We start from the raw sequence: 25,876 nt of genomic DNA, 5'->3' as shown, positions 1-25,876 counted from the left end.
GAGTGGGTTGAAAGATAATAAAACTTTTCATAAATAAAACAATGAGAATTTTAAACAAAAGTATATTTTATTTTATAATATATAAAAAAGAAGGTTTAGTTTAAATAGATTGGGAGATGAAAAGAATGTCGTGGAGGCTCTAATTCCCTAAGATTGACTCTCTATTGTTCAGATATGCTCCTGTCATCGACCCACTCTTGGTTACCTAAAAAAGATAGAAATTATTGAGTGAGTCCAAGATTCAGTAAGTAGCTTACTTGAAGGCTCTTATTCATGTTCATGGTAGATGTTAGGGTACCATGCACTTTTCTTAATCATGATACATGTCTTGATTCTTGTCTTGAGAACCTTCGTCCTTAGGCTCTAGTCATGAGTTTTGAGTACATAACATGTTCTATACTGAGAATCTTACTACTTGGTTCTTATTCCTGAAAATTTTGATCATGACCTATGTCTGAGATTTCATGCGACCCCATGACATAGACTGTGCCCATGGCTCATGCATTTTCTGTGACACTCGCATGTCTATACCAAGAGCCTCTGAAGTTCCCTGCAGCATTGTCTGAATACCTACATTCAAGGTTCATGTATTCTCTATGATATAGTCTAAATATCTATTCCAAGGATTTCATGTGTCCTTTGTGACATAGTCTGTGTGTCAACCTTCTTTTCATGATTCATGTCCTTAGAATACCCTCTTAGATTCATAGGTTTTCGTGTTCAAGCTTTTAGGGTGTTCTCATGTTCTAGCTTTTAGGGTTCTTTCTTAAAACTTGAGTCACAACCCTGACATATAACAAGTAAACCCTAATCCCTGACATATGTCTTGGTTCTTGACTCTTATTTCTGGTCCCTTAAAACATTCCCTCTAGTATAACCATAAATGACATGATCCTAAAAGCCTATGTTATTGGTTCAAATCAGGATTCAGATTTCAAATTCGACCCATGGTTGCATCAATGTTCCCTTGGGTAGAGATCTAGATTCGACATCTTGGTGACCTCCAAATTTTCTTGACTTGGGATCTAGATTCGGCCTATAATTTTCTCAGCATCCTCTTGGGTCGAGATCCAGATTCTACATCTTGGTGGCCCTCGAATTCCCTTGACTTGGGATCTAGATTCGGCCTATAACTGCCCTAGCATCTTCTTTGGTCGAAATCTCGATTCAATATCTTTGTGGCCCCAACAATCTCCTGCATATCTCACGATATAGTTTGAGTCATGAAATCATGAACTACCGTGAGAGATCTAGGGTGTTTTAAGGCATGTGGTAACTCTAGGTAGTGAGGTACCTAGAATTTTTAGTGTTAGGGTAGGCTTAGGGTTTGGGTTGTGTTTTCTTGGCATGGTTATTGATCTTAGAGCATCATCTTAGGTTCTTAGATTCTAGCTTTAAGAATTATTTCTTAGCACTTGAGGCACAACCCAGGTAAGCCCTAATTCAAAATTTGAGTCATGAAAACCATATATTGTTAGGTATTATGTGCATAAGTCCCTCGTACTATCATCATTAGGTACTATGTAATATATCATGTCACTTGGAGTTCATGAAAACCATGTATTGTTATATTAGGGTAGTTTCATCCTTTTTGTTCTTTTAGTTCTTGGCCTATCATTTTGAAAATACTAATGTAGTGGTTGATGCATGGAGTAGAAAGACATCTCACTCTTCTACACTAATTATCAGTTAGAGGGAGTTTTAACATGAAATTCAAAGGGTAGGGTTGAGGTTATAGTTAAAGGTGTCTCCACTCAATTAGTACCGTTCATTGTCTAACCTATACTCCAAAAGCATATCATAAATGCTAAGAGGACTGGTACGTACCTTAACATGCTCTGGAACAATAGAATACTAATAGGCTGGAGGAGTATACAATCTCATCAAATGCATAATTACTGTGACAAAACCGTTTGTGTACAATAAAACGAGGAATCTCGAAGGTAATTATAACTGAAACTCATGATACATCTTTACGTTTCACCCTAGAAGTACGAAGATGTAATAAGATTTGAAGACTAGGTACTAATGGCAAGGAATGAAGAAAGATGTAGGCATAAATGTGAGTCAATGTTTGACCTATCAATAGGTAAAGGTGCTGAGACAACAACCTTTTGGGTTGTTGTAGCCACTGAATATTCTTTAATCGAAGCTGTAGGCATGAGTATGAATTTCATCTCAAGTTTGCCAAAGACTAAGCAAAGTTTCACAATCATTTGAGTTGGGGTGGATAAGTCAACCAATATTGCTTACTTCATTCTAGGCAAAGCTACATACCGAGTTGACCGATGGACACAATTATATGTCAAAAGGATAGTCCTCCACACGGTGTGCTGGTTTCCATCGTGTTGGATTAGACGCAAGGTTCATCTCACACTTCTGAAAGGGTTTGCAAAAGGCGTTGGGGGTATGTAACTTAGGTTTAGTATGACTTTTCATCCAAAGATAGATGGATAGATCGAGCGGTTGAAACGGTTTTTTTGGACCATAAGTTGGGGGGATTGTGTTATTGATTTCATAAGTTGTTGGAACGAGCATTTGTACGTAAATAGAGTTTCCCCACAATTGAGTGGAAGTTTGAGTGTCAAAATTTGGTGATCTCAAATTTGAATGAACATGCAAATATGACTCTATAAATAGAGTGATCAAGGTACATGTAAGTTCTTCCTTGAAAAAAAAAACCTTAAAAAACTCTCACAAACTCTCTCTTCATATATACTAAATCCCTCACAAGTTTAGTCACTCACCGGATTCCACAATCCCGTTCTAAGGCTGGAGAATAGTGGAGAAGACACTAGTGGTGGTACCAAATCGGTTCGTAAGGAAAAAAGAATTTGAACTACAAAAGGTTAATACTCAAAGATCTTGAGTTTTAATACTTATGAACATGTTAGTTATTTACTATAATTGATGTTCTAAGAGTGCCTAAGATCCAAATTGCTTCCGCATGTGTTATATTAACTCCATCAGCATGATTGATTACTTCGTTCACATCATTAATCCTCAGATTTCTTCTTCTCTACCTGGTTGTTGCAATTTACGTCCCTTTATCTCTCCGTTTTTTTATCTCTACATTGTCTACGGTCGTTCTCCAACTTTATCTGACGGTGGCTGTCGTATTCTGGTCGTCCACCACTTCCTTCATATAATTCAAAATAAAATGTAAATATTTAAGTAATTAACCAAGTCCGAACAAAAAATATATATATGGAGCAAGTATAAATTATGTTACAAATATGAGATGGGAGTGGCAAGACGAGAGAGAGAGAGACAGAGAGAGAAAAAAAAAAGGGATGACCGAGTTGGACATCGAAGAAAACCTAGAAAATCATTTAATGAACAAACTGTTTCTTCATATTTTCAGATATTGGTCTCCCAAACATCCAAGTTGAGATGGCCTAGTTGGTCTAAGGTGCCAGATTAAGGTTCTGGTCCGAAAGGGTGTGGGTTCAAATCCCACTCTCAACAATTTGTTATATATTTTTTTCCGTTAGCGCTAATGTCTTTGGAGTCGGATTTCTCTCAGCAAGTGTATATGGACAAGAGATTTGAACAGGTGTATGCCAGAAGTACGTAAATTCGGTACCTCCATCGCTTTGAAATACCTTGATACGAGAAGAACAAGTTTAATTTTAAAGCCTCCATCGCTTTGAAATACCTTGATACGAGAAGAACAAGTTTAATTTTAAAGGGTAAAGCCAAGTGAATCGAGAATAATCTAAAGAAAACCCGAATTTGATTTGACGGGAGAATAATCATCAATAAAAATAACATAGTAAAGAAAACCCGAATTTGATTTGACGGGAGGACCCCAAAGATCACAATGAATAAGATAGGCAATAAAGACGTAAGAGAAAGATAACCTTTTCTATTTAAAAAAGAAATAACAGAATGATTCACATGACCCAGGCGAGCATGCCATAAATCATATGGAGCACATAAAGATTTTTTTTCTAAGGACTAAAATAAAAGTAGAGTTGTCGCGCTTCAGCACATATATCCCTCCATATTCTTTACTGGTTGCCACCACCCTTCCTGTTTAACGATTCTAGATAGTAAGAAGATTATTAGTAAATGTAACGGAGAGAGGAAATGAGATTTTTAGTGAGATGAGGGACACCAAGACATCTAATAAGTGAATATTTGGAACAGGAGAAAGAGTACCGGTGTGGGTAATGCGTAGAGATGCATCATTTCTTACGATCACAGAGTCTACCCATGTAATTTTTAGACTGATCCAAAATAGATGGGTCGGTGGTCATATGGGCCGAAGCCCCAGTATCCAGAAACCAATCATTAGCATCGGGTCCAACAATAGAACAGGACATATTGAAGGCTTCAACAAGGTGAGCATGAGTAGAATTAGGTTGAACATACCGTTGGTTGCAGTGGTATCATTATGGCCCTCTTTGCGGCATATTTGGTAGTGAGGTGGTCGACGACCCTGACCTGAGTGAGTTCGTCCTCGATTGGAAGAGTTATTTTTGTGGAAATAAGAACGACCTCGCTGGTTGCTAGAGGAAGCAGGGTGGCTTCCATGGGTGTGACCACGATTGGTGGCTGTGAATGCTCTAGGAGTGAAGTCAGAGGACTTAAGGGTGCATTGAAACAACTCAAAACTTTCAGTTTTAGAGACTAAATCTGCAAAACAGGAGATAGGGGTGAGAGCCATTTGAGTAGTAGAAAAAGCTGAAAAATCAGTGTCGAGTCCACAAAAGAACCAATGCACTTTACCAATGTCCTCGACGGGTCTGCCAATGGCATGAAGTTGGTCACAAATTATTTTGAAGGCACGGGCATACTCAGCAACAGGTTTGGTGCCAAGTTTCATCAGCTTCAAGTCATCCTTGAGTCTTAGTTCACGAGCTTTCGAATGATGACTGAATGTAGTTTCCAACGCAAGTCAAACATTACGTGCAGTGGAGAGACCAACGACGACAGCAATGGCTTCCTCGGTGAGAGAGGAGAGCAGGAGATAGAGAAGTCGTTGATCGGCTGCTCTCCACGCCAAATATTTGGGGTTGAGTGTTGAGGAGGTTTCTGGTTCAAAGCGAGGTGGTGGAACCATAATTCCATCAACATAGCCTAGCATGTCTTGACTCTCAAGGAGAGGGAGAAGTTGACTTTTCCAAAGAAGATAATTGGAGGAAGAAAGTTTGATGGTGATCGTATGGATTAGAGTGTTGAAAGGAAGAAGATGATAAGAGGATTCAGAAGCCATAGAGAAGAAAGGATCAAGGCTGTTTAACCGAAAGGACTCTAATACCATGAAAATGTTTGTTGAAACCACCACATTTAAATGGTGGTGAAAGTTCTCTGTTTATAATCATTTACAGAATAGAGAAATATGATAAATTACAAATAATATGGAAAGAACACTACTACAAAAGAATAATAAATGAATACAATATATTTGCCTTTAATAGAAGGGTAAATATAGTAAGCCTCTGATGTAAGGCAATTCATTTCAAACATAATAATCGCATCATAAAATCAACATAATTGAAAACAAAAGGAATAACATCTCTTATCAAAGTTTTGAAATAGATGGAAGTGTCAGATGACCGAGTTAGACAACGATGAAAATCTAGAAAAGCATTTAATGAATAAATTCTCTCTTAATATTGGAACATGTGGGTCTTTTGCAACCTTAAAATTGAGATGGTCGAGTTGGTCTAAGGCGCCAGATTAAGGTTTTGGTCCGAAAGGGCGTGGGTTCAAATCCCACTCTTAACAATTTAACTTATGTATTTTTCTTTGTTAGCACTAATGTCGGATGGGCTGGGGTGACACCTTTGATACAAGTATTATGTATTTTTCTTTGTTAGCACTAATGTCGGATGGGCTGGGGTGACACCTTTGATACAAGTATTAGTCATCGTGGGTGGACTCTTTATATTGTTGTCTCTCAATGATTAAGGTTCTCACATATCGACATATAAAACGACAACCTTCAAATGGGGCCCATCTGACCCTCTTTGAATAGCACCCATCCAGCAACGGGAGGGCCTAAACAGACAAGTACATGATGCGACAGAGGATGTATCCATCCAACACACTAAATAAACTGGGTATTGAAACCAAGATGAGACCATAAGCAAGACGAAGGCAAGAACAAGATGGACAAAAATAGGCTTGATAAAGGATTAGGTAGAGTCCCGAGCATTAACCTTGAAAGTTGAGTTTTCGAAAATAGTTTAGGCATGCGGCTCTGGGTTAAGTTCGTCCATATGAAATATGAATGCTCGCCAAATTTCTTGTCAATTAGACACTAGATGAACGGCCCATGTGAACATATGACCATGTGTCATCTCTCCTCCACCTCTGGCCTTGTGGCCTAAGAGAGTTACCCTGTGGCACATACGTGTGTCACAATGAAGGTGAGCATTGCGAGAAGAGTATCTCATATGACTTCTTTTGAAATGGGTCTTTCAAGGTCAGTGTTGGACGCAACGGGGGTGCCGACATTGCGCTCCAACCCTATGTTGAAATTTTATATACGCACCTGCTATCCTATAGGAGTTCTTAAAAGATATGGCATGGACATTGAAGGCCCAATGCCTGGATAGAACTAGAAGAATGGATATGCGAGATGTCCCGGTGATATAAACGACATATGGCTCTATTCAGATGGTTTAGTTGAGATTGTTTTTTATAACAGTAAAGTTGAGATGGTTGATTTGGTTTAAGGTGCTAGATTAAAATTTTGGTTTTAAAGGGTGTGGGTTCAAATCCTACTCTATTAATAATTTAACTTTTGATTTTTTTTGTTAGCACTAATGTCGGATGCGGTGGGGTGACACGTTTGATAGCGTCGGCAAGTATTATTTATCGTGGGTGGGCTCTTCATATTGCTGTGGGTTCAAATCCTACTCTATTAATAATTTAACTTTTGATTTTTTTTGTTAGCACTAATGTCGGATGCGGTGGGGTGACACGTTTGATAGCGTCGGCAAGTATTATTTATCGTGGGTGGGCTCTTCATATTGCTGTCTCTCAATGTTTATATAGTCCTACGAAGAGAGTAGGTTCTCACATATCATATAAGGCGACAATCTTCAAATGGCACCCATCCGACCCTCTACAAATAACATTCATCCAGCCACGTGAGGGCCTAAACAGACAAGTACACGATGCGAGAGGATGTATCCATCCAACACACCATATAAAGTGGGTATTGAAACCAAGATGAGACCATAAGCAGGACGGAGGCAACAAGATGGACAAAAATAGGCTTGACAAAGGATTGGGTAGGGCCACGAGCATTAACCTTGAAAGCCGAGTTTTCAAAAATAGTTTGGGCATGCGGCGTTGGGGTTAAGTTCATCCATATGAAATATGAATGCTCGCCAAATTTCTTGTCAATTAGATACTGGATGAATGCCCCATGAGAACATATGACCATGTGTCAGCTCTCCACCACCTCGGGCCTTGTGGTCTAAGAGAACTACTTTATTGCACATACATGTGTCACACTGAAGGTGAGCGTTGCGAGACGAGTATCTCATATGATTTTTTTGAAATAGGTCTTTCAAGGTAAGTGTTGGACGCAACAGGGGTGCCAACATTACGCCCCGCCCATGTGTCTGAATTTGGTATACACACCCGCTATCCTATATGGAGTCCTTAAAAGATATGATATGGGCACTGAGGGCCCAATACCTGGATAGAATTAGAAGAATGGATGCACAAGATGTCTTGATGATATGAACGACATATTGGTCAGTTGAGAAGGCTAGGTTGAAATTGTTTTCTAGAACATTAAAGTTGAGATGGCCAAGTTGGTCTAAGATGCCAAATTAAGGTTTTGGTCCGAAAGGGTGTGGGTTCAAATCTCACTCTCGATAATTTTTTAACTTATTTTTAGTTAGCACAATGTCGAATGCGGTGGGGTGACACCTTTGATAGTGTCGGAAAGTAGTATTTATCATAGGTGGACTCTTCATGAGAGTAGGTTCTCACATATCAATATATAAGGCGACAATCTTTAAATGGCACCCATCCGACCCTTTGCAAATAGCGCCCAACCAGCCACGTGAGGGCTTAAAACAAACAAGTACACGATGCGAAAAAGGATGTAGCCATCCAACACACCATGTAAAGTGGGGATTGAAACCAAGATGAGACCCCATAAGGAGGACGGAGGCAACAAGATGGACAAAAATAGGCTTGACAAAAGACTCGGTAGGGCCCCGAGCATTAACCTTGAAAGTCAAGTTTCCGAAAATAGTTTGGGTATGCATCTCTGGGTTAAGTTCTTCCATATGAAATATGAATGCTCGCCAAATTTCTTGTCAATTAGACACCGAATGAAAGCCCCATGGGAACATATGACCATCTGTTAGCTCTCCACCACCTATGGCCTTGTCGCCTAAGAGAGTTACCCTATGACACATACGTGTGTCACAATGAAGGTGAGCGTTGTGAGACGAGTATCTCATATGAATTATTTTGAAATGGTCTTTCAAGGTTAGTGTGAGACGCATTGGGGGTGCCGACATTGTGCCCCGCCCATGTGTCAGAATTCAGTATACGCACCCGCTATCCTATAGAAGTCCTTAAAAGATATGGTATTGACACTGAGGGCTCAATGCCTTGATAGAACTAGATGAATGGATGTACGAGATGTCCCGATGATATGAACGACATATGTCTGTTGAGATGACCGAATTGAGATTGTTTTCTACAACATCAAAGTTGAGATGACCGAGTTGGTCTAAGGCGCCAGATTAAGGTTTTGGTCCGCAAGGGCGATTCTTTACTTTACAATACGAATAAGGTTGAATGTCTAGAATTCCAAGCGAGCTCATATACGTACCCCAATGAACCTGGCTCGTCGAGCTAGTGCACACTCACGTTGTTAGAAGTCACAGAGGGAAAGGGCCTGCATAACATCGTGGCAAACATAGATATCATAAAAGTACATGTCCGTACTGATCATCATGGAGAAGTATCTCGATGCACCTAACAAGCAAAATGCATGAGGTCCCATAACATCCAAACATGGCATATACTTATAATGTAAGTCATTTCTCCATTTTTTCCTAATGTAGTGTTCATATGAGACATACATACATATTATTTATCATATCTTTCATATTTAACATACATGACTTTGTAATATCTCATAGGCATAGATTGAACGTCTTAATGTACTTTACATGGCATAACATGTGGAGGTTCATGCATCATAACATAATCACATCATAATATAGCCGATAACATAACATATCATGTAACACGATATAACATATGTCATCTCTCACGTCAAGTAATCATAAAATACGAAACGTGTAGGGACCATAGGGCACTCCTTTTTCATAAAGCAAATAAGTTGTTCAACCAAGCAAACAGTAAATTCACTTACTTGATTGACCTAAGCCGATATTGTTAGGGTATAGAGCTTGTTGGTTATTTACAGCTTAGTCAATGGTTATACATAGTAAAACTATATATGATAAATGACATATAAAGTAAATTGTCATAAATAGTAAATAACTATGTATAGTAAAAAACTATATCTGGTAAATCTATATATAGTATATGTTATATCTGGGAAAACTATATATGGTAAGTTAAACCATATATATCCCCTCAGACCTTTGAAAATGTACTTTATCTATTCTCTGTATTATCTCTTACTGTACATGTCTGAAGTCATCAATATAAACTTTTAGCCAATATTCTCTTTGCATTTTCTCTATCCTATTTTTTGTGTTCATCTAGATCGAGTGTGTGCGTTGTTGTGCGATCCTAACAACTGGTATCAGCGCTAGGCAGAAGTCACCACGATCTGTGAAGATGGAAAGTTCAAAGATTGAAATTGAGAAGTTCGATAGATCCAATTTTGGTTTCTGGAAGATGTAGATTGAATATTATCTGTACCAGAAAGATCTTCACAAACCCCTGTTGGGGGTGAAGCCGAAGACCATGACCACGGAACAGTAGAAGATCAAGGCTCGACAAGCCTTAGGGTTGATCCGGTTGACGCTATCTAGAAACGTGGCAGTCAACATCATCAAGGAGAAGACAACTTCAGATCTGTTGAAGGCGCTGTCGAATATGTACAAAAAATTGTCGGCTATGAACAAGGTGTATTTGATGCAAAGATTGTTCAATCTACAGATGTCTGAAGGTGAATCTGTTGTTGATCATATAAATGATTCAATATGATCGTAAGTCAACTGAGTTCGGTGGAAATTAATTTTGAAGATGAAATTAAAGCATTGATTTTGATGTCATCTTTACCCGAGTCGTGGGATACTGTTGTTGCTGCAATCAGCAATTCCCGAGGATCTGATAAACTGAACTTTGATGAAATTCGAGATGTAGTTATCAGCGAAAGTATTCGCAAACGAGAAATTAGAAATTTATCTGGTAGTGCTCTCAGTGTTGACCAATGAAGAAGAAGTAAACCGAAGGGCCCAAACAAAGAGCGTTCAAAATTAAAGAACCGAGAAAAATCTTCAAATAGACCAAACATAATTTGTTAGAATTGTGGAGAAAATGTCAATTTCGGACAGATTGTACAAGACCAAAGAGGAAGCAGAATCACAAATCTGGTGATGATGATGATTCTTAAATTCAGCAGAAGACTACGAAGCAAGTGGGAGTTGAGCTTGAGTTGCAGGGAAACTCAACTAGTGATGTTGTAGCAGATACTCATGAAACTCTTGAGACTACTGTTGAGGAACCAAATGTGGAGCAAGGTCCAAGACCACCAAGCAAGTGGGCGTTGAGCTTGAGTTGCAGGGAAACTCGCCTAGTAATGTTGTAGCAGATACTCATGAAAGTCCTGAGACTACTGCTGAGGAACAGATGTGGAGCAAGGTTCCAAGACCTCGAAGCAAGTGAGAGTTGAGCTTGAATTGCAGAGAAACTCACCTAGTGATGTTGTAGCAGATACTCATGAAACTCCTAAGACTACTGTTGAGGAACCAAATGTGGAGCAAGGTTCCAAGACTACGAAGCAAGTGGAAGTTGAGCTTGAGTTGCAGGGAAACTCACCTAGTGATGTTGTAGCAGATACTCATGAAACTTCTGAGACTACTGCTGAGGAACCAGATGTGGAGCAAGGTTCCAAGACCTCGAAGCAAGTGAGAGTTGAGCTTGAGTTGCAGAGAAACTCACCTAGTGATGTTGTAGCAGATACTCAAGAAACTTCTGAGACTATTGCAGAGGAACTAGTGGTAGAGCAAGTGACACCTGAACCGGTGTTGAGAAGATCATCTAGTACTATCAGAGTACCAGATATGTATGTACCTTCATTACACTATCTGTTGCTAATGAAAGAAAATTAGAGCCCTTTGATGAGGCCCTACAATTGGAGGATACAACCAAGTGGGAGCAAGCCATGGATGATGGATGTCTAGGCTTCAAAGATGCATTGTACTAAGGCTGGGTACGTGGCAATAAGTGAAGCTGAAAAGAAGATGATATGGATGACTGACTATCTTAAAGAATTAGGAAAGAAGCAGCACGAAAAGAGGGTACGTGGCAATAAGTGAAGCTGAAAAGAAGACGATATGGATGACTGACTATCTTAAAGAATTAGGAAAGAAGCAGCACGAAAAGATTTTTTTTATAGAGATAGTTAGAGTGTCGTACAGTTGGTGAGGAACCCGATCTATCATTTAAGACAAAACACAGATGGCGATACCATTTCACTCACAAGTTAGTGGAAGATGGTGATGTGTTTGGAGAAGATAGGGGGTGCAAAGAATCCGACAAAATGTTGATAAAATATGTTGATGTTGGAATATTGAGGTTGTGCAAAATCTCAATTGGTATGGTGCCATGAAGATGCTCATAGTCGTTTGAGAATGAAATTCTTGGTTGACTAGATCAGTTTCCAAGGGGGAGAATTGTTAGTGCATGGAGTCTGCTGGTTATTTATAGCTTAGTCAACGGTTATACATAGTAAAGCTATATATGGTAAATGACATATAAAGTAAATTGTCATACATAGTAAATAGCTATGTATAGTAAAAAGCTATATCACGTGCTATAGTTATATATATATAGTACATGGTTATATCTGGTAAAGCTATATATAGTAAGCTAAACCATATAGATATATTACTCAATTTGAAGAATTTGAAGATGTACTTTCTGTATTCTCTCTTACTGTATATGCCTGAAGTCATCACTATAAACCTTTAAGTCAATATTCTCCTTGCATTTTCTCTAACTTGTTCTTTGTGTTCATATAGATCGATTGTGTGTTGTTGTGCGATCCTAACAGATATAACAATCCAAATTAACCAATGTGGACCCAAAACATCAAGCTAAAGCATAATATACGATTCATCTAATGGCATTAATTAATTTCGCTTTTAGGCTCGAAAGTAACTTAAATTAACCAAGCAGATAGATCTGGGAGGGTCAAAAACATGGGAAAAGTGTCCAATACATTCAACCTGAGCCGAATGAGCCGCTTACAGTGAGCTAGAGCCGAAAAGACCCCACTGAGTTGGACGGAGCAACCTACTGGAGTAACGGCTCAACCAAGCCACATGCGAGTAGCCGCTCGTCACACACGCCACACTAGGAAATATGCAATAGGATCTCTAGTTGGCACACGAGTTTTGGGTCGACATTTGGGTCTCAACTCGCATCTAGTCATGGGTCGCAAGCTTTTGGATTGGGCTGGAGGCGTCTGTCGGCTGTGCCTTACGTGAGTTTTGGTCTAGAGTGCAAACTGAAAATGGGCTGCGAAAAAAAAAAATTGGGCACCAATAATGTTTAGGTTGTAGGCGGATTTGTACCAGTCACTTGGCATGCTGATGGGCCTCGGATTCGAGTCCAAACCTAACTTGAAGTTAGTTGATAAGGAATCACTACAAGAGAAAGTAAGATTCAGATTAACTTGTTGATAAAATATCTTAAGGTAAGAAAACTTTTTTGAGATTCGAATCACTCTACAAATAAGATTGATCATGTTAAGCATGCTGAACTACTTCACCTTCACCAGAACAAGGGAGAGTCAATTCAATCACTACTGAACCGTAACCTATTCTTTCAATGAATGCCGGAACAGGAAGGAAAGGAACTGGCTGGCTGGCTGGGCTGTAGCTGAACCTCGCTCGGCCGGCTTCTTTCACTCTTTGACTCGGGTTTCACTATTCGATCGATCACTCTGTCTTCGTCTGAACTCTTTCACTCGTTAAATAGATAGGCTGATCTTTCTTTTCCGATATGACCTTCTTTAACAGTAAACGAGGTAAACGAAATCACCTCGGCTTCTCTCCTTCACAGGACATATAGCCGGTCTCTTTGCTTTTCTTTCCTCTCGCTTCTTTCACAAACAGTAAACAAGGGAAAGCTCTGTCAGTGAGTTTGCTTCTTTCACTCTTTCATTAAGGAAGTCAAGACTCAACAAGAGAATTGACTCTTTCTTGAACTGTAAAGGCTAATTTAATTCATCGAGAGTCTCCCTTCTTTGTTCCGGTTCAGTAGTGCAAGGGAATAGAGGGGAAGGGGAATTAATCTTTCTTTCATTTGGTTTCGTCTTTCAAGTAGAATCAATGATTCTAAACATGTAATCTAAACTACATAGAAATGCAAAGGAACTTAGTCATTGGCTAATAGAAAGCACATGGGCTCTTTTTACTACATTTTCTAAGCCTTTTTTTACAAAGATAACACACATGTATAGCCTCGAAATGTAAACTCTTAACCTTACATGAGGCATTTCAAGAGTTGTAACATTCATAGTTTATGAGCATAATTAGCCACTACGTAAATGTATTCTTAAAGTAAATAAAAGCCTTAAAATACATTATAGAACACCATAACTCTAGATTATCATCCACCCAAAATTGAAATCATCCTAGAATAAATAAAACTCGATTCTTCTTTAATGTGACATGAATTGTAACATCTTAGGATAATTTGAACAACATTTTTTGCACACTTTCCTTAAAGTTTATCTTGCATGATTGATGCCTTGGTTCATATCATTAATCCTCGGGTTCCTTCTTCTCTACCTAGTTGTTGCAATTTAGGTCCCTTTATCTCTCCGTTTTTTTTTTATCTCGACATTGTCTCTGGTCGTTCTCCAACTTTATCCGACTGTGGCTGTCGTATTCTCGTCGTCCACCACTTCCTTCATATAATTCAAAATAAAAGATGTAAATATTTAAGTAATTAAGCAAGTGGGAACAAACAAAATATATATATATATATATATATATAGAGTAAATATAAATTATGTAACAAATATGAGACGGGAGTGGCAAGACGAGAGAGAGAGAGAAAAAAGAGATGACCGAGTTGGACATTGAAGAAAACCTCATTTAATGAATAAACTCTCTCTTCATATTTTCACATATTGGTCCCTCAAACATTGAAGTTGAGATGGCCGAGTTGGTCTAAGGCGCCAGATTAAGGTTTTGGTCTGAAAGGGGGTGGGTTTAAATCCCACTCTCAACAATTTATTTTATGTTTTTTTTTTTTTTTTGTTAGCTCTAATGTCCAATAAGGTGGGGCGACGCCTTTGATAATGTCGGCAAGTATTATTTATCGTGGGAATCCATAGTGTGGTCTCTCAATGTTTACGTGCTCCTATGAAGAGAATAGGTTGTGACTTTCAAATGACGCCCATCCGACCACATGATGGAGTGGGTATTGAATAAAAGATGAGAGTACCATAATGCGACGGAGGAGGATGATACATCATCCAACAAACCATATAGAGTGGGTATTGAATACAAGATGAGATATAAACAAGATGAAGCAACTAGAGAAGACAAAAGGGACAAAGAAGAATGCAACAAGAGTCGACAAGAGGGACAAAGATAGACTTGATAAAGGACTAGGTAGGGCTCCGAGCATTAAACTTGAAAGTCGGGTTTCTGAAAATAATTTGGGCATACGACTCTAGAGTTAAGTTCGTCTATACGAAATATGAACGCTAGCCAAATTTCTTACTAATCATACACGGGATGCATGCCCCATGAGACCATATGACCTCGCTAAAATCATGTCTACTTCTTCCACATAAAAAATGTCTCCAAATGTACTTTAGGGAGAGACATGGTGTCAGCTCTCCACCACCTCTAGCCCTGTGACCTAAAAGAACTATCATGTGAAACATACATGTGTCAGAGTGAGGGCGAGCGTTGTGAGACTATTGTCTCAAACGACTTCTTGCTTCTTTTGAAATAGGTCTTTCTTGGATAGTGTCGAACACCACAAGTGTGTTGACATTGCGCCCTACCCATGTGTCAAAATTTGGTATACGCACCCGCTATCCTATAAGGAGTCTGTAAATGATATGACATAGACACTGGAGGGTTCAATGCCTCGACAAAACTGGATGGATGGATGTTTAGGATGTCCTAAAGATATGAACGACTGGGTCTATTCTTGATGGGCATGATCGAATGAGCTTCGATGGCCCATGACATCCTAAGACTTGGGATGACATCAAGATATGTTGGTCATATCAATTGGGAACCAAGATGAGAATATAAGATGCGATGTTACATGTGAGAGACCTTGGCCTCGTGTAGAGTTAAGATCGAGCCAAATGACTTGACCTAGTGTAGAGGCCAGTTCGATAGAGTCTGCAGACGATTGAACATCAACGCATTGGCAACGTATGTGGCCGAACAAGATTAAATTTTGCATGAGTTGTGTTTGGTTGGTGAAGACAAACCTCGCCTAAGGACTGGCGTAGCCACAAAGACATATTGGGCTTAGGTTCTCCTTAAAGCTTGTCATGAGTGTGTCAAGATCATGACGTCACACATTAAAAATGTATAACCATGATAGTTGGTAGTAGAGCCACAGTTTTTGTATCTAGTCAGGCAAGATAGTAAGAGAAAAGAACCCAAGGGTTTAATGAAGACTCCACAAGGCATCAAGAGTGCTATCAAGAGTGCTAGTTTCGACAGGGCAGTTGTGAGTAAAGGTCAGAGATACAATTGTGGATTGAAGCCAGACTCCCTGAGGAGGAGGCTTACTCCTCAATAAGCATGAACCATGAACCAAGCTCATTTTCCAAAGAGAATTAGACAATAGAGAATTAGAAGTTACACTATGTCAGATGTTTTCCAAAGAATCATTTGCATTAGAGGAATAATGTTAATGCTTGCAAGCAAAGATGACAGAGGTCAAGTAAGACATGCACCAACGAAGTGCTAGATTGATTACAATGCAAGTTCTTATGAAGGCCGACAGTGCTGTAGATGAGGCAGCCGAGTTTAAGTCGAGGAGAGTACGAGAGAATGGGTTGCTCACCCCATGAGAGTAATCTAGGAAGCGAGCATAAATGTATTACTTGAGCTTGTGCCTAAGGTGGGTGGCTTCAAAAGAGTATAGAGACAACATTTGCTCGAGATGGAGCACTATGTTAGATGTGAAGGTAGATAAGAATGAAGTTGCTGAAAGACCGAGAGAAGCACCAATGCAGGGATTGCCACATGAAGGTGCCAATTGAGAAGTTGGCCGAACTATAGTGTCACCACAGGGTTGTATTACAAGCTTCCAGACCTTGCTTCCAAAAAGAGTTATGTTTCTAATGAGGAGATGTCGTGATACACAAGCCCACTTACCTACCGTACACGGATGTGGCTATAAGAAATTTTGTGATATAGATTTCTAGGCGGCTTAGAAAATATGATGATCGAAGCCAGTGGCCACGTTTGGGACATGCTCCCCTAGCTCACAATCATTGGGTATTTATTTTGCCATGTTTATGCTACAGTGTTAGAGACCATGGAATAGCCCATGAGCAGTGCTTAAGTTTTCGTATTCATTTTGGGGCATGATTAAGTTCAGCGTGTCAGTTAGCAACCATTCTGAAATTTGGATCGTCAACGAGAATGATGATGAGATTAAGCGGAAGAGAGTGTCACAATCCATTGAATGATTGTGCCCCAAGAAATTCATCAAGAACGAGGACCTGTTAAAGTGGGGGAGAATGTCAACCATGCTAAGAAAAGAGTATATTGTGATCCTCACATAGCAATAGATAAGGTGACAAGCCTCAAGTGATACCAATCAAGCCATGTGAGGGCCAAGACAACCAAGTGTCATGTTGCAACCAAAGAGGACGGTACTTCATCCAGTACACAATATAAAGTGGGCATTAAAGCCAGGATGAGGCATAAATAAGATGGAGGCAAAAAGTAGACACTTATAAAGGGTTGGGTAGGGCCCCAAGCCTTAACCTCGAAAGTCGGGGTACCATAAAGGATTTCAGCATGCAACTTTAGAGTTAAGTCTGTTCATATGAAATATGAATGCTTGCAAAATTTGGTGTCAAGCGAACACTAGCCGGGCGCCCCATGAAACTGTATAATCGTTGGCTAAAATCATGTCTACGTCTTCCAGACCAAAAATACCTCAAAATGTACCTTAAGGAGAGCCATGGTGTCAACTCTTCACCACTCTTGGGCTTTGTGGCCTAAGCGAGCCACCTTATGGTGCATACTTGTGTCACAATGAAGGCGAGTATAGTGAGACGAGTGTCTCGGGTGAGTTCCTTTGAAATAGGTCAAGAACAGTGCTGGATGGCATGAGTGTGCTGACATTGTCCCCTTGACCACATGTTGGAGGTTTGTATATACACCCGTTATTTGCTACGAACCATAAATGATATGTCATGGACACAGAAGGGTCCAATGCCTCAATAGAACCCAGATGGAGGACTTAGGATGTCCCGATGATTTGAACAACACACGGGTCCATTCTTAATGGGCATGACTGAGTGAGCTTCGATAACAATGACATCCTGGGATTAGGGATGATATCAAAATATGTTGGTTGTGTTCATTGGGAAACAAGATGAGAATATACGGTGTGACGTGGCATGTGAGAGATCTTGGCCTCGAGTAGAGGCAAGGTCAAGCCAATTGACTTGGCCTAATGTAGAGGCAAGTCGGAGACAGGCGTGTGTGGCTAAACAAGTTTATATTTAACATGAGTTATATTCAGTTGACAAAGACAAACCTCGCCTAAGATGGGTGAAAATGTATATGGGGTTTGGATTTTCCTTAAGACTGGCATAAGCATGTTAAGTTTATGACAGAACACGTTGAAAATATACAACCGTGACACCCCTCCTCAATGACATCAAAACATACCGGACAATGACCCTCATGCCCGTCTACATTCCAAAGTCGGCTACATGGTTGAAGGATTTCTTAAACGTAACTTTGGCCATTTCACACAAGAACTTTAGCTGAAAGGCCCTCTTGTAACCAGGAGTCAAGCACGTTCTAGCTGTGGGATCGGGTTCCTTTTTCTCTTACAAGAAAGTTAATTTCTATGAAATTTATGTCTATTTGTGCATACATCTAGAATGAATGGGATACCTCTACTATTGAATATGGGAACCAATTCTGTTGATGAGCATTCTTACCACATTCCACATTCTTCACTCTTCATGTAGTTTCTCCATGGCTCGTGCACATTTTGACACCTTGGTAAAAAATGACCGTAACATTAATAATCTTAAGCTAGCAAAATTCTTTATCAAGTAAATTTCGATCGGAATGAAAGGCATAACAATCTGAGCATTGTCTTAGAAGGAAAAGGCTCAGTGAAATAGAGTCTATGAAGATGTGACCACCTACCTTAGAAAAACTTCTCCTACCTTTCATTATTCTTTTTTAACTTTTAACCAATTTAACTTGGCAAGCCATAGTCAAATGGACAAGAAAAGCAAGAAAAAAGGGTTATAGGTAAAGTTCGAGTTAAATCCATATTATGTGCAAAATGGAAAAGTAATCCTAAAAGGTACTTTGTTTGTTAAAATAACCTTAAAAGGGTAAAATTGAAAATTTAACCTACATAAGTCCAATTTACAATGGAGATCCTTGTTAGCCAAATTTACAAAAATTAGGAAAATCTAAAAATTTTCTCCAAAATTTCGTGTACAACTTCCCATCAACCCTCCAAAACTCAAACATTAGTCTTTGCTCCACATAATGAATTAAAGCTCAAATTGATCTTGTTTTAAAGAGGACAATCCCACGAGTAACAAACACGAGTAACGGAGGCAAACATTTTGTGAAAGCTTCTTGATTTTTATCTCTTTAGACTCAGAGAAATAAGCTTGACAAACTTTGTGAAGAAAACAAAGGTCGAGAATGCGAAGATCTTGAAATTTGGACTTTTTTCTTTGGTAAGAATTAGCATGTCTAATCTATCCCAGAAGTTTCTTGAGTTTAAATAGGAAGTTTTGCACGATGAACTCTGATGAAAAATAAGCAAAGGAAGGCCCCCAATTTTTTTAGGAAAGTTTAAGATTAGAAACTAAGTATCGAGAAATTTTTAATATCAAGAATTGATTAGGCAATGAGGAAGAACATATATTCTTCTAGATATAAAGATTCACTCAAGTATACAAGTCAAGAGAGATATTGTTTCACAAAAACTCTTCTAGTTTAACATAGTCGTTAGAAGTTATTGTGATATTTTTCGGTTTACTAATGCTCCACAACTAGTGTTTTTCATGAACAAGATCATTGAAGAGGTTCCTAGACTAATTTCTAGTATTGCATAACCTAATCATAATAGGTCATTTAAGGGAAAAAATGACTAGCAAAATAAGCCCTAAACCAATTTGACGGTCCTATATAATGAGCTTTATACCAAACTCTTAGAGTACGAGTGTTTGATGAAAAAAAAATTTAAGGCACATAATATTAAACAATGTAGTGTTGAGACCATTGTTCTATTGTAACACCCGAGCTTAGGAGGTATAAACGACCCTTACCTTCCTACATAAGATTCAAATACATGTACGATAACTAAGTCAAGATTTTATTGTAGGCCGAGGAGATCAAAACTCGAGTAGATGAAGAAGTAAACTATGCTCGAGATAGTTAAGAATTAAAAAAAAAAAAGGGGCAAGGCAAACATAGGGGCAAAGTGGTCATTTTGCCCCTACTTCTACTTGAGGGGTCTAGTTAGTTGAGTCTCAACGAAGAAAGAGAAAGAAAAAAGGGAGGAGAAAGAAGAAATGAGAAGAAGTTAGGTTTTTGGGTTGGAGGAAGAGATAGAGAATCCAACCGCCTCAAATCTACGTGGTAGATCGAATCTAAGGCAAGAAACTTTAAATCAAGACTTCTCTCAGTGCTGGAAAAGGAGTTTGGATAGTGGATGCACCCATTCCGACAAGAAAATCCAACAACGAACAAGATAAGATTCCAAAATTCTTGTTTTGATTTTATGTAGATTTGAGGAGTTTCTTGAGAGTTAGATTTAGAGTTGTTGAGGTATGTAACTAAAAGAAGATTCACACAGATTTTTTGAAGGTTTTCGGGACGAAAATCGGAGTTTAATTGAAGTACGGTGGACCGATCAAGAATAGAAAATGTGAATTTTTCCGTATCTTTGGATGACAATAATTTATTTTGTATTCAAGAAAAAAAAATAGAAAAATATATTGTAGAAGTAGAATATGAGATCTACACTATACGTGAAAAAAAAACTTGTTGATTTAGATTACAGATTGGAAGATAAAAAATCTGAACAAAATAGATTGAAAACACCAAAACTTAATGTTTTGGAAAATTTGGAAACACGCAAGAGGAGAGAAAGAGAGGATCGCCGCCACGCGTCTTCCAACATGCGGAGGACTGCGACGGAGCCCGTGATCGACACGTGGTGGATTCCAGCTAGAGAGGCGTGTCCCACACGCTAGTGAAAACGCGTCAGGTACACAGATTCAGGTCAAACCAAGTCTGAACCAACGATCCACACACGACCCAGGAACCACGCAAAATGAACTGCCTACGAACCGCTTCGACATGACCGCAACAGCCCGTGACTGTGCAGAAGACTCGCGCGTAGGATTGTGCATATAGGTCCCTCCAGAGCGCATGAGGCGCGCGTGTAGGTGCGTGAGTCATCCTTTTTCCTTCGTTTGGCCTCCGTTTGCTTATTTGTCGCTCCGATTTCAATACTTACCCTATTATTATGGGAATTAGGACCTATCAAGTAAATTCTAGAATTTTTGGAACCATTTCCAGCAAGTAATTCGAGGTTGGGAAGGCACGCGTCAACCAAGTAAGTAACCATTTGGATTCCCACGAGCAGTACTTGTTGGAACCGCTTGGAATAAGCATGCATGTTGCCAATTTGATAAACCTAGCTAGCCGGACATAGTATATCAGTATGGAATCCATGGAAATGAAATAAATAAGGAATTCTATGGAATCTAGATATGAAACGATTATGTAATCTTTTTAGATTGAGATTGTGATAATGTATGTATGCATGAGGAGGAAGGGAAACTTGTGAAATCTGCTTTCCGGGTGAAGATGGACGTTATCTTTTTGTTGAGCATGTTTGTTAATATTGCATGAAATGCTACGTGTTAATTCTAGTGCATGATTGCTTGTATTATCTTTCTTGTTGAATAGGAAGAAACTATGGGTGTTTGAGACTAAGTAGGCTAGATTAAACCTTAGATTGGGATACCACTACAATACCGTGCATTTAGGCCTGCAAAATGATTACCAGCGGATCCAGAGCCCTCCAAACCATGACAGATTTGTGAGACCGTACGTGAGAATCCTAGAGATGAATGAATCCAAGCCACCAAGAATCCACCCTAGAAAGACTAGTAGGACACCACGATAACTATAGGTAGTCTGTCGGAGTTAAGCAGTGTGGATAGTGTCACCAAAACCTCCACTTCCCTCTCTGCTTCGATATCATACCGGTGGGACAGAACTCCGATATTGAGATCGTTGAGCTAGGTAGAGTCGGACAGGGAAGTATGACTTGTGCTCGACCTAGTGGTGATAGCTAAAGGGTCTCCTGAACAGGACCTTTGGGCTGTAGAAATCTGCCCCTGAGCGGGGGAGCATGGAACCACGAATTTAGAGGAGGTATGGTCCCGTGGGAGGGTTACCAGCCAACTTCCACGGATGATGTTTAGAGAGCGATATTGATTCAGATCCAGCCATATTATTCTCCCTAGTTTTAATTGTGAGGTTGCCCCTCATTCCAGGGCACTAACTATCCACTACATAAGATGGGCAGGCCTCCTAAGATACAGAAAAGAGAGTTGTACCTTAGTTCGCACTCCCTAGAACCTCGAGATAAGACCATGGATACCTACTAAGATAAGAATGCAAAAAGAGCCTACTTACTGAATATTTTTATATTCATTCCTTTCTACTTTTTTTTTTTTTTTTCAGGTGAATGATGTCATGGTTCGAGGCGGGAGCACATGTGGAGTCTTAAAGCCACAAAGGAGTGTCCCGAGGCATCTAGGAGTCTATAAATGTTCATGTTTATTTTTTTTTTTTTTTTACATTTTTGTAATCCATATACATACTTTTTCATGAAACACATACACTACTTGGAATATTTTGTTTTGATTTTAAATTTTCTACATAGCTAAATAATTTTCTGTAATTTCGACACTTTTTACATGTTTTCATTGCATAATTTGTTAATCCAGCCGTTGTGGGCTGTGACATAGAAGGTTAGTGTTCTATCTTATATTTACTATTAAAGAATCATGAGATTAGTTGTGCCACTCATAATTGAACTTACACTGGTCTATTGATGTTCTGGGAGTAGACTCCATAGTGGCTAAGTATTTGAGAGTGATAAGTCAACCAAATATTCACGTTTGCAAGTGATTATCTAAATTGTTATTCTAAAGAAATCCATGTACAAAAGGTAATCTAAATCTTGTCTGTGGAGTGATTCAAATCTCAAACAAGTGTTCTTACCTCGAGATATTTGATTAACAAGGTAACCTAAATCTTATTTTCCTTGGAGTGATTCCTTATCATTTGGTATCAGAGCTTTTCTTTGTGTTAATTCTTTATCATTTGGTTTCAAAGCTTTCTCTTGATTGATTTCTTATCATTTTGTATCAGGGCTCTAGGCTCAAGATCGAATATACGTTTCCTTTTGCGTTCCTTTTAAATTTATTTTTAAAATTTTTCATGTAGTTCCGTTTTTTAGTTTGTCGAGAAGCTCTTGAAACTCATACTTCTATAAGTTTCTAATCTTGTTCTATTTTCAGATATTGTATATCATCATCTAATGTACAATTTTGTCTACATTGACTTTCTTAAGGGTGAAAAGTACGTTTTTGTACAACTGATTTTTTAAAAAAAAAAAAAAACCGCTATACTCGAGAATATGTGTTCTTGTTTCGATACATTGTTTTTCGATCCAATGCATGTTTAACCTTAAAATTGCTCATTTGGTATGATATTTGTGTATTGATTTAACATTTTGACATTTAATCAAAAGTGTGATGTTATGCATTAAAATAGGGATAGTTATATTTTGCCCATGGAATTTTCCAACCATTAATTTGGGCAAAATATGCATTAAAAACATTAACTTTCCATTAGGGGTGTACATAGTACGGGTTAAGTTGAGGGATGTTTTTTACCAAACTCAAAAGTTCGGCCTGGTTGGATTGGTAACCCAATCCAACTCGAAAATTTTCACAACCCAACCCAACCCAACCCTCTATTTTCGGGTTGGGTTGTCGAGTGGTTAAAAAAATTAAATTTTAAAATTTTTTTTATTTATCCATAATTTATAATTATTATGATACAATTTTAGATAAAAATATATAAAAGTTCACAAACAAACCCAAGTCAATCTATAATTATTTACAAAAAAACAAAAACAAAAACAAAAAACAATAATTACTATAAGGTTCTTAATATATTTTATATATTTTTGTTTGGCTTGGGTCAACCTGAAGGTTTTGTCCCACGATCTCGAAACCGAACCAAATCAATTCTGATTCAGAAAAAATGAACCCAACCCAACTTGAATTGCTAATCCAACCTAACCCAACCCTTATAGTTCAAGTTGGGTTGGTCCGGGTTGTCGGGTTGAGTGCATACCCCTACCTTCCATGAGTCATTCGAAGAGTTGTAACTATATTCTATGACCATAATTAGTCACTATGTAAATAAGTCTTAAAATACATTAAAGAAACACCATAATTCTAAATCATCATCCATAAAATGTTTGTAACCATCTAAGAATAAATAAAGCTCCACTTGAAGTATCTTGAAGCCTTTGTTGCATAAATGAAGCTTGATTCTTTTTAACGTGGCATTGATATTGCATGATCGAGATGTCTTAGTTCATATCATTTTCTCCTTCTTCGAGAAGGTTCGTCCTCGAATCTTTGTGTGAAATGATGTTGCAAAAATAAGTGAAGAAAATGCAAAGACCTCACAACACTCACTCACATGTTTACATTCAAGTAGTTTAAGTCGCTCATGTCTGAACACTCTAATTCTCGTGGAGAAGCCAACTCAATTTGCAATCCAATAAGTGGTAGCACGTGAATACAACAAAGCAAACTATAAGCTTATGAAAATATTCAAAAATCAAAGAAGATTTGGATATGAAACGAATGGAAATGAAATTCCAAGGATTTAAACAATTTTGATAAGGATGAAATTTTGGAATAGATTTAACTTCACTAAGATGTAACTCTTTTGCACGAAAATCGATTCACAACCGTAAAAAAGTGAAGTTACAATCTCATTCGCAAATGAGAGTATTAATGCTATGATACCAAATGTTATAGAATCGACCCACAAGGAAAGCTCTGATACAAAATGATAAGAAATTACTGTAACAGAAGTAAGATTCAAATTACTGTAAGAGAAGTAAGATTCAGATTAACTTGTTGATCGAATATCTCAAGACAAGAACCTTTGTTTGAGATTCGAATCACTCCACAAGATAGATTGATCATCTCTAGCTTAAATGATTCTAAACATGCAATCTAAACTATATAAAATTGTAAAGGGAAGGTAAGAACACTTAGACTTAATGATAAAGAATTTGTAACGACCTTAAATTTTCTACTTAACCTAAGGTCGCTGCTGTATACATATCATGAACATTTAGTGCAAAAATAATTCAATTGAAACTTTATAATAAAATTAACCTTAAACAAACTAATACAGGTTGAAATAAAAAGAAAAACAATGTAAAATAAAATGCTCTATTATTAACGTATACGCTACTAATTGAAAATGCAACTAACCTACACTAATCTATAGTCTACTAAATTTAAATTATGAAACTATCCTAAGCATGTGTCACAGTCTCGTAGTTGCGATGTTACCGTAAACCGTATAGGAAAGCCTTGCCTTTACCTGAAAAATAGAGTAGCACATGTCTTGAGTATTTTAACAACTATTCAGTAGGCAACTTATCGGGGTTAAATGCAAACACAAACAGTCTCATGCATGGAACCTATCGTAACAGTCTATTTTCCTACTACGACTATCCTAACGAACAACTTGGATGTGTACTTAATTTTCCTACACACAATCTACACGTGCGAGCATGGACCCACCAGTCGATTCGCACACCTCTTGGACACCTTTTTGGTCAGGCGAGTATTCTCTGGTAGTTGTTGATGTCGGACACCCGTTAGGAGTAGCGACCGTCACAGCAGCATTATAATAAACATAATAAATGCCCCCTGCAGGCACGGTATCCCCTGATGCATGAGCTCACAATTATGCATGAGGTTCTAACATTTTTTTTATTTTCATTATCATTTAATACAACTCCGCTAGCGTCTTGTTCATATCATATCATTTATCATAACATTTTTCATGTCATTTATCATAACTTTCAGATTGTATATCATGCTAGTTCGTCAGTTTACATGTCAATCATAGCATATCATTCATGTAACATATAAATCATATCATAACATTTTCATGCGTTCGGACATAACAAATCCATATTGTGCATGTATCATATCATATATTATAACAGTCACATAATATATCTCGAGCATGATGTCAACATATCATATCATAGCATATCATATCCTAAAACATAGCAATTCATCAAATACAATATATCAATCACATCATATACATATCATTTCACA

The 25,876-nt window shown here is 38.3% G+C and overlaps 3 non-coding genes across 3 annotated transcripts; all 3 read left to right on the top strand.

Moving 5' to 3' along the window:
* Positions 1–3,387: 3,387 nt before the first annotated feature.
* TRNAL-AAG (transfer RNA leucine (anticodon AAG)) lies at positions 3,388–3,468 on the top strand. Its single transcript has one exon. It is a non-coding gene; the product is annotated as a tRNA-Leu (tRNA).
* A 2,187-nt stretch (positions 3,469–5,655) lies between these two features.
* On the top strand, positions 5,656–5,736 carry TRNAL-AAG (transfer RNA leucine (anticodon AAG)). Its single transcript has one exon. It is a non-coding gene; the product is annotated as a tRNA-Leu (tRNA).
* Positions 5,737–14,352: 8,616 nt separating this feature from the next.
* TRNAL-AAG (transfer RNA leucine (anticodon AAG)) lies at positions 14,353–14,433 on the top strand. Its single transcript has one exon. It is a non-coding gene; the product is annotated as a tRNA-Leu (tRNA).
* Positions 14,434–25,876: the final 11,443 nt, after the last annotated feature.

Source organism: Cucurbita pepo, chromosome 6 (assembly GCF_057944985.1).
Source record: "Cucurbita pepo subsp. pepo isolate OVF chromosome 6, ASM5794498v1, whole genome shotgun sequence".
NCBI classification, from domain to species: Eukaryota; Viridiplantae; Streptophyta; class Magnoliopsida; order Cucurbitales; family Cucurbitaceae; genus Cucurbita; species Cucurbita pepo.
The sequence above is the reverse complement of the archived record's forward strand: the minus strand, read 5'-3'. Positions and strand labels throughout refer to the sequence as shown.